The 9,812-nt window shown below is 46.5% G+C and overlaps 1 protein-coding gene across 8 annotated transcripts in view; it reads right to left on the bottom strand.

The window, feature by feature from the left end:
• Ralgps1 (Ral GEF with PH domain and SH3 binding motif 1) overlaps positions 1-9,812 on the bottom strand; it is a 232,807-nt gene that overhangs the window by 222,352 nt on the left and 643 nt on the right. Inside the window, exon 1 of one of the 8 annotated variants that reach the window (XM_026778127.1) lies at positions 2,414-2,608. The exons of the other annotated variants lie outside the window; for them this stretch is intronic. The gene's annotated coding sequence lies outside the window, so the exon portion shown is untranslated. Of the gene's footprint in view, positions 1-2,413; positions 2,609-9,812 lie in introns of those variants that run through there. 8 annotated transcript variants of the gene reach the window in all.

Raw genomic sequence — 9,812 nt, 5'->3', positions numbered from 1 at the left:
TTGGTGAGTTCCCGATAGAACATCCCCATTGTCTCAGTGTGTGGGTGTACCCCTCGCGGTCCTGAGTTCCTTGCTTGTGCTCCCTCTCCTTCTGGACCTGATTTGGACCTTGAGATTTCTGTCCGGTGCTCCAATGTGGGTCTCTGTCTGTCTCCTTTCATCTATGCCTCCAATTCTTAAGTGTTGGATGACAGACAAAATGTCACCACACTGGGCTGCTGATTTATTACTGCTCTGTGCTTAGTCACCTAATATTTGTACAAGACAGAGGGGACAGGGCTGGTTCCTACTGCTCCACAGCCAGCACAGTGTCAACTCCCTAGCCGCAACATGGACTGCACAAGTAGACAGAGAGATAGACAGATGGGCAGGACAGGAAGAACGAGGAGCAAGGCTTCCCTCTACCTTCGGCTGCAGGTGTGGTCTGACACTTCCAGCTCCTTCACGCTCCTCAGTCCTGGGCTTCCCTGCTTAGGAAGGATGTACATACACCAGGGAACTCCTCAAGGCAAATTCTGGCTCCACACTGGTGATTTTTTCCAAAATTCAGGCTGTTCCTCCCTATTCCAGGAGCACCACTGGGTATGCTAATAAAACTGGGTTCCAAGACCTTCCCAAGCCTAAGAAACTCCCCCACAACTGCCAGCCCAGACTCATGATGGAAGTTGAAGAACAGAGACATTTTCTTCTTTGTCAGCCACCATCACCAGAGAGACAGCAGAGCCTCACACTCAGGGCTTAGTCCTGCTCCTTGTACTCACAATGACGACTCAACCAAACACCCTGCTACAGAGGTTGTCATCTGAGATGAACCCTTAATTGCTGACATGGTTTATTAGCTGTCATGTACAACAGTTAGCAACTGCTGCAAGATTGTTGCAGCCAATGGGTGTGCTCACATGGCTGAGAAACCAGGGCCACCGAGCAGTAAAGTCTCTGCCCTCATCTGGGAAGGGCAGAAGCATGAACCTCCAGACTGACACTCCACCCAATAAGCACAAAGGTGTGGGGTGCTAAGTACAAAGGTGCCCAAGATAAGTTACATAAAAAAAAAAACAACAACTAGCAAGTCAGTAAGGAGGCCACACACCAATCAGCAAATAACTTCTAATTGAAACCCTTTCTAACACAGAACCTGAATCCTAACTCTGGTCATCAGGCAACAAGCACACACCGTGATCATGATCTCGCTATTTACTACAAAGTCCTAACACTTCAATTTGAACTTAACTCCCTAAATCCAATGAGAGGAAATTTAAAATACATAAAAATCAAGCAAAACTATAATAGGTGTTTTTATCCAATGCAGCTCCATTTCCTCACCTCACCCGTGACTCCACCAGGTGAGTATCAGATCATACTTTAGGGTCTCTGGGGTGTGAAAAGAGGCACCTACAGAGGCAAAAGAACCAACTCTCTCATAGCCACACGTTGGGTAATCAGCCCCTCTTGAGCTCCCACTGTCTTAGGTGCACCACATCTACCTTGCCTACCCTGCCCAATCAACATGAAGTGGAGGTAACTGTCACTGAGATATTCTGAGCGCTGTAAAGTGCTCCAATATTACAGGATGGAGGGGACCTCTGAGCCAACACGTTCTTGTTTTATGGACTTAAATCAGTCCATTTTCTTCATCAGTTCATTCTTCATACATTTAACTAACCATCAGATGAGCAAAATAGCCAATCCCTGGCACTGTAGATCCTGCACCAGGGACCCAGCCACTTATTTAAAGAGTTTGTCTGCAGGCCTGGCTAATGACTCAGTCTTCTTTCTTTAAGGAATTAGACACGCAGAAGGGTTTTTAGGCAGTGGGAATGGCATTCTCAGATCCTTCTGACTACCCCAGCCTAGGATTCTACCTACCGGAGGGGAGATTCACAAATTGTCAATGGTCACATGGTGTCATTCCATGACACCACAACGTTGTGGAAGACCAGGAGGGGGCAATCTACAAATGTTACTGGACTTGAAGAGTCACAGATATGGTGCCAGGAAAGAAAGGCTTAAACCAGAAATGATCACACCTGTAATCCTAGCACTTGGGAAGTGGGGGTGGGAGTATCAGAGATTCAAAGGCACCCTTGGCCACATAATGAATTCAAAACCACTCTGGGACAAATAAATACCAGAAGAGAGAGAGGGAGGGAGGGGAGTGGGGGAGGAGAAAGAAAGGATGCAAGGATGCAAGGAAGGAAGGAAGGAAGGAGAGTAAGGGAGAGAGGGAGGAGGAGGGAGGGAGAAGCTATAGAGAAGACAGAATGAAGGAAATGTCTTAAAACAGTGAAAGTCACTAATTCTATATAACAAATTTTATTAGCACAAAGAAGCAAAACAAGTTCGTCTGAATTTATTGTTTTCCATAAATATTTAATTCAAAACTGTACTAACAGATCTCCCTTGCCCTACTTACCAAATTCCACAAGAGTGGGTGAGAATGACTGGACTCAATAATTGTGGACTTAAAGATGCTCTTTATCGCTCCTTCTTTTCCAAATGAAGTCATTTCAAGAAACTTGTGACTGTCAAGGCCAACCATTTAAATTTCCTTCCAACTGTTAAATAACTGTCTTAACATTAAACTCAAACCTTATAATAAAAATATCTAAATATGGGGCTGGAGAGATGGCTCAGTGGTTAAAAGTGGCTGCTCTTCCAGAGGACCTGGGTTCAGTTCCCAGCACTCACATGGTAGCTAACAACTGTCTCTAACTGCATTTCCAGAGGATTTGCTGTCCTATTCTATCTTCCATGGGCACAGTTTGCATATGGAAGACACACACAACACAAACATAAACACACACACAGGGGAGGTTATATACTACATATAAAGGACACAATATAGACGATACAACAATGAAGCAGGAGGGCCAGGCCAGGGATTTCCTGGACAGCTTCAGCCCAAAGGTAACTGCGTCTCTCTCTAGTACTCTCCACTTTCTGAGATCAAGACCTGCATCTGCCACGCCAATGCAGAATAAAATCTGCCCACCTTTCTGGCTGTTCCAGCCCCACTGCCAGTCATCTGAGAGTCAACACAATCCTTGAACAATGAGTCACATAGCTTTCACATGTGATTCCCCCAAAAGGCATCCCAGAAAGCAGTAGCCATGATGAAAAGAGAGCCTCGTCCTAGCACACATGTAGAGTTGCTCTTGAGCGAGTTCTTTGCCAAGTGCTGTTTGGTGCCATTTCTTGGAAACCCCATGAGGGCCATACGGAGGGAGGCACTACCACAGCTCTGCACAAGTGAGAAGACAGAGGTGGAGGCACTTCCTGGAGGCCAGGCACTCACAGCGGTGCAGACTCTGTACCTCAAGCACAAGTGTGTCAGCTTCTCTGACACTCGGAGATAAACTTCCCCCAAAGAGTAAATTAAGAACACTTGCTGCTCTTGTAGAGAACCACAATTTGGTTTTTAGCACCCCCATAAAGATACACAACCATCTGTAACTCCAGATTCAGGGGATCTAACACACTCTTCTATACTCAATGGGCTCCTCCACATACATAGTGCACAAAAACTCATGCAAGCATACACATAAGTAAAATGAATAACGCTTTTAAATATCTGTAGGTGGCAGATTCAACACAATGCCCAGCAAAATTCTTCAAAGACCTCGAAAGAACGGTACTCAACTTCATATGGAAAAGCAAAACACCCAGGATAGCCAAAACAATCCTGTACAATAAAAGAACTTCTGGAGGCATCACAATCCCTGACTTCAAATTCTACTACAGAGCTACAGTACTGAAAACAGCCTGGTACTGGCATAAGAACAGACAGGAGGACCAATTCCCAGCAACCACATGGTGGTTCACAACCATCTGTAATGGGGTCTGGTGCCCTCTTCTGGCCTACAGGAAAAAGAGAATACTGTATACAGACAGAATATTGTATACATAATAAATAAATATTTTTTTTAAAAAAAGCCATGTCTGGTTCATCCAGTGAACCAGTAACACACACACACACACACACACACACACGCGCGCGCGTGCGCACGCGCGCGCGCGCCATGTCTGTATGCCTACTGTCTGTGAAAAGACACCATGACCACAATAAGGAAATCATTTAATTGGGGTGGCTGGTGGCTTACAGTTTCAGAGGTTGAGTCCATTATTACCATGGCAGGGAACAATGGCAGCATGCAGGCAGACATGGTGCTCTATACTTCTTGATCAGAGGGCAACAGGAGTAGACTGAGTGTCGTCACACTGAGTGAAGCTTGAGCAAAAGAGACCTCAAAGCCTGTCCGCACAGTAACACACATCCTCCAACAAGGCCTCACCTACTTCAATAAGGCCACATCTAATAGTGCCACTCCCTTTGGGGGCCATTTTCTTTCAAATCACCATACCTACAAACTGTATCTCTACACTCACTCTTAACTGCCCAGAGAGCATCTACTGGCAAAAACTAGAGTGTGCTTTGGGCTGTAAGCCACAGCAGCCCACCTGTTCCAGGCATCTACATGGCCTGCAACTATGCTGCGCATGTTCTGCTAGCATGATGTTCTCTCCTCTGCACAACCCCCAAGATAAATCTGACCACCGCCACCCATCTTACAGACAAGGAAACCAAGATGCGGGACCAGTAAGTAAGTTGCCACTATCATACAGTCAGTAAGTGCCAGGGCTAGACTTCAAATCAAGGACTAAATGGAAAATCAACTCTTAATTGCCAGCAACCAAATCCCTTTTCCTTTCTCTTTCAGTTCGCTGTCTCACATTCAGATACATGGACTGCCCTTTAACCTATTGTTCACTGGGACCAAAGCCATTTCATTCCTAGAGAGAAAAAAAAAAGGGGGAGGGCACCTTTTGTTAGTCTTCTAAACAATGCCTGCTAACCAGGGCTGAGTAAACACCATGGGGTGGGGGGGAGAAAAACCAGTGCTTACACTATCAGAGGAATTCTATGTACCAGCTGGAACATTCTCTACTGTTGGAACCACTTTCAAATGAGAAAGTGAATACACAAGGTGGGGAGGGGGAAATCTGGATAAACTGCTACAATAGGAAAAAAACAGAATAAACAACAACAACAAAACTGCTCACAGCAGCTGCCTCCAGGGAGAGGACTAGAAACTCAGACAGACGCCTCCCAGCTGAGCTCCCTACTTGCTTAAAATAATCCCTGTAATTTTTGTTTAAACTTCTTAAGAGATAAAAATTTTACCACACTATTTAAAAGCAATGACTGTGACCAAGAGAGACTATGTGAACAAAGACTGCATGAGCTCAGTGTGCAGTGAGGCAGGGCCGTAGGAAGGCTTTGCTTTCCTTCGTTTTTTTACTAGTTCTTTGAGAATTTCTATAATGTGTTTTGATCATTTCACCCCAACTCCTACCAGATCCACCCCTTCCTTATCCATTCAATTCTGTTTCCTCTTTGTTTTTGTTTTAAACCCATCCAAGTCCAACTTGTGCTGCACATATATTCTTAGACGTGTGGAAAATGCCTTAGCGTATGGCAAACGACTACACTTAAGGAAAACTGATTCTCACCTCTTCCAGCAGCTATCAATTGCCAACTGCTCTGCAGTTGATCAAAACACATTATAGAAATTCTCAAAGAACTAGTAAAAAATGAAGGAAAGCAAAGCCTTCCTACGGCCCTGCCTCACTGCACACTGAGCTCATGCAGTCTTTGTTCACATAGTCTCTCTGGGTCACAGGAGTGGAACTTCATGCCCACCTCCCCTTTCCATGCTGGAATTTGGTCTAGCTTAGACTTGCATGGGTCTTGTGCATGCTGGCACGAATGCTGGGTTCCTGTGTGCAGCTGCCCTGCTGTGTCTGGAGGACACTGCTCTCTCATCGTCACCCACCACCTGCGGCTCCTCAGTCTTTCCACCCCCTTCCTCTTTAATGATCCTTGAGCTTAGGAGAAGGGATGTGATACAGGGGTCCCCCTAGGGTTGAGTACTCCACTGTCTCTGATTTTCTGCATCTTAACCAGTTGTGAGTTTGCATTAACTACCATCTACTCTAAGCAGCAGCTTCCCTGATGAGAGTTGAGCGATGTTCTACTCTCCAGGTATAACAATAAGTATTAGGAGTTGGTTTAATACTGTCTATTTAGCAAAATCACTTAGTAGGTTCTTTTTTTTTTTTTTTTTTTTTTTTTTTGGTTTTTCGAGACAGGGTTTCTCTGTGGCTTTGGAGCCTGTCCTGGAACTCGCTCTGTAGACCAGGCTGGTCTCGAACTCACAGAGATCCGCCTGCCTCTGCCTCCCGAGTGCTGGGATTAAAGGCGTGTGCCACCATTGCCCGGCCCACTTAGTAGGTTCTTACCTGGGGCATATGACCTGTCTAGCCACCATAATAGTTCTTGGCCCCATAATAGTTCCAGGTATTGGTTTCATCTTGCGGAGCAAGCCTTAAGTCCAGTTAGAAAATGACTGGAATCTACCACGACATTCATGCCACTAGTGCGCCTGTGGTCATGTCTTGCCAGGCAAATCACTGAGTTCACAGGATTCTTAGTTGAGTAGGACTGAAGATTACTTTTCTCCTCTGACGGCATGCATAGCTGGAAGGGTATACCAGCACTATGGAAGCTGGCCAGTAGGAATGAAGCTTCCAGATGACTATCAGTTTGGTTTCTCCATGTTCTATGATCCAAATATGTGGTATCTTCAGCAACAGGGTCTTAACATCAAGTTTTGAAGAGTAACCAATAGCACTGGCAATAGCCTATAGTGTTTGAGGGTCTAAGGAATCTCACTGGCCAACAACTCTAAAAGAGGTTAACTAATTCCTGGAACTGAACTTTTATTTGTTAGTCTGAGGTATCAAGTGGGTCACTGGTATGCAGTTACAGGGTAACCCTATCTTAACTTTTTATATAAGTGTATTATGTATATATGTGTGTGTAATATATGTATAGATACATGTGTATACACACACATGTATGGAAGCTTCTATAGTAGGTTTCTATAAGACTTTATTTATCCCTCCCTGTATTCCCTTTCCCTGCCCTCCCAATCCTCATCCCAATTTAACTCTTCCTGTTTCATAGCTTTTGTAGATTATTTTCTTTGAGACCAGTTCTATGTAATCCTGAGGGGCCTGGAACTCACTGTGTAGACCAGACTGGCCTTGAAAGCATAGAGATCTATCTGCCTCTGCCTCATGAATGCTGGGATTAAAGATGTGCACCACTACACCTGGCCATGACACTCTTGTGCAACAGACAAAACCCATGCTAATGGCACAGCAACAGACTTGCAAGCGGTGCTGACAGTCAACCAGAGCAGCTTCCTAGAGAACATCCTTCATCTGCTCCTTCAAGATTTGGTAACTCCCTACCAGCTGCCAAACAGAGGCTATACTGCTCTGTTTTATTTTCCGAAACAGGCAGTTGTGAGCTGTCTGATGTGGGCACTGGGAACTGAATTCAGGTCCTCTGGAAGATTACCAAGTGTCCAAAATACTGAGGCACCTCTTCAGCTCCTATACAGATATTTTTAAAAGAACTAAACCACGGTCACTGGCTTCTGCTTTCCTGCTCTTCTGAAAGGTGTGAAGATTTTCAGCTTGCCATCAGAAGCCAGAGCTAACACTCCCAAGGATCACACAGTCCAGCATTCTCCCACTCAGCTAAGAAAGCGCAGGTCTGGGAAGGGAAGGAGACTTGTTGAAGGTTATGTAAGAAGCAGAGGCCTCAGAATACCTGGTCCTCAACTCCTTGCATGTCACGTGCTGTTCTTAGTAATAGCTGTTGGAAGCTGGCAGGAGGGGACAGGGCAGGAAGAGAAAGGTACCAAGACTGGTGCCAAGTCACTGAAGCACCTTCGGATAGCTTACTGATCCTTCACAACACTTTTACAAGGTGTTCAGGCTTCTTCTTAATATTTACAAATAAGAAGCCCAAATCTCTGAGAAGATAAAAGCTGGTACTAGGTCACACAGCAGGAAGAATAGTGGGAGCTCCAAGACAATCTGCCTGTCCACCAAGCCAGAGTGGAAAGGAGGAGGCTGGGGACAGACCACACTGGTTTTAGAGGTAACGGTTTTCTATTATGCACTTTTTTTCTCAGTTCTGAATGCTAGCACCCCCAATAGCAAATTGAAAAGCCAATCATGGGGCCTGTGAAATGGCTCCGAAATTAAAGGTGCCTACCACCAAGCCTGAACGTGAGTTTGATACCTGGGACCCACACGGTAGAAGCAGAGGGCAGACTCCCACAAGGTATCCTCTGACCTCCACATGCACAAACACAAAAGAAATATAATAAAAACACTTTTAAGAAGAAAGAAAAATGAATCATCTCATTTTCTGGCATGTGCTCTTATTGTTAGCCACCAGGCTTGGGGCTTCATTCTGACACATCAGACATGAGAAGGGCAGCCCCTAAGAGACACTTGTGTAGCTTCTGCCAAGACAGGGTGGAACAACTCACTCATGCTCCTTCTAGTCCTAGCACCTGCCACACAAGTGCTCGCCCAACAAGAGCCTATCCCTGAGACATCTCCATATTACACTGGATCACCATACCAGGTGTAGTAAGGGAGGCCAGCACTGTGGTGTTTGGTCCCCAAAAGTCCCAAGCTTCTAAAATGAAGACAAATTTAAGCCAGCAAGAAGTGTCTGTCCACATGGCACAGACAGAAAGGACCGCAGGTCAGATTGGCCAACTGCTAGTGAGGTAACACCGGGTACCCAAAGGTCACATGCAGATAAAAGATACTTCTGAAGCAAGGAGCCATATCGTCTCTCTCCCTTCTCTCTGTCTCGGTAAACACCTAATGAAGGTCCATGGTGCTCTTCATCCTGAAGTCTTCCTTCTGGAGCATGGCAGAATCAAGCTGAATGGGAGTGGGAGCATTCTATAAGGCTCCACTATAAGCTTAATCCATCAGCATAGAGCCCTCCCTGAGCCTGGGGTCTAAAGGTCAGCCAACAACTAAACACACTTCACTTTTCATTGACAGTGGTTCCCCGGGCCGCAGTAGCCAGCTCCAAGGCCTCTCAGGGAGCACCATGATCTGAAACTCCACTAGTTTGGAGGAGGGGTGCCTCACCACAAACCTCATTCCAAACACTCAAGAAAGAGGCCTCATGTCACCTTTTGTCAAGCAATTCCCTTCTGGCTCTTGGAAGGTCACAATTAGGCATCGGGATGCTCATGTTGCAAACAACTAAACACTCAAAAAAGCAAAAATAACTCCCAGGCGTCACAGAGCCAGAAAGCTGAGTTTGGGCTCAAGTTCCGCCTCTTCACCCTCACCACGCTATCCTTTCGATCTTTTTGAGACCAGCTCTCTGAAGACCTGCAAGAGCATCTGCTGCCGGCAGTCAACAATCCAGACCCCTTCCGAGCATCGCACTAATGACTACCTAGAAGAGCATACATTTTCCAACAACCGATCAACCAGTGAACGCCAACCACCCCGCAATCCAGCCATGCCCCTTCAACAGCAACAGGGGAGTTTAAAAAAAAAAAAAATAGCACGCCGCACTTAGGGCTTGGCCTGGCACAGGGAAGCAGCCGGCCTATTAACCAGGGGAGCTGCGATCCTAGTGCCACTCCGCAAAGACACAGGCAGACCTGGCCCGCCCCTCCGAGAGGCAGCCGTGGATGCCTCCGAGCCCTCAGAGAAACCAAAGCCTGGATGGCGGAGAGGGCAGCTTCCCTTCTCCGGGGTGGGACCCACTCACCCTCCCGCAGCTCCTCACCTGCGGCCCCGCTTCCGGACCAGCCAACAATCCTCAGCCCCGCCCCCCGCCCCTACAGGGTTTTCCCCAGCCCCGCCCACTGCACCTGTGCTTTTCCCCCCGGCTCTCCTCGCAGCCCCCTCCC

This window comes from Microtus ochrogaster, chromosome 4, assembly GCF_000317375.1.
Source record: "Microtus ochrogaster isolate Prairie Vole_2 chromosome 4, MicOch1.0, whole genome shotgun sequence".
Lineage (NCBI taxonomy): Eukaryota > Metazoa > Chordata > Mammalia > Rodentia > Cricetidae > Microtus > Microtus ochrogaster.
This window is presented reverse-complemented; position numbering and strand designations above follow the sequence as displayed.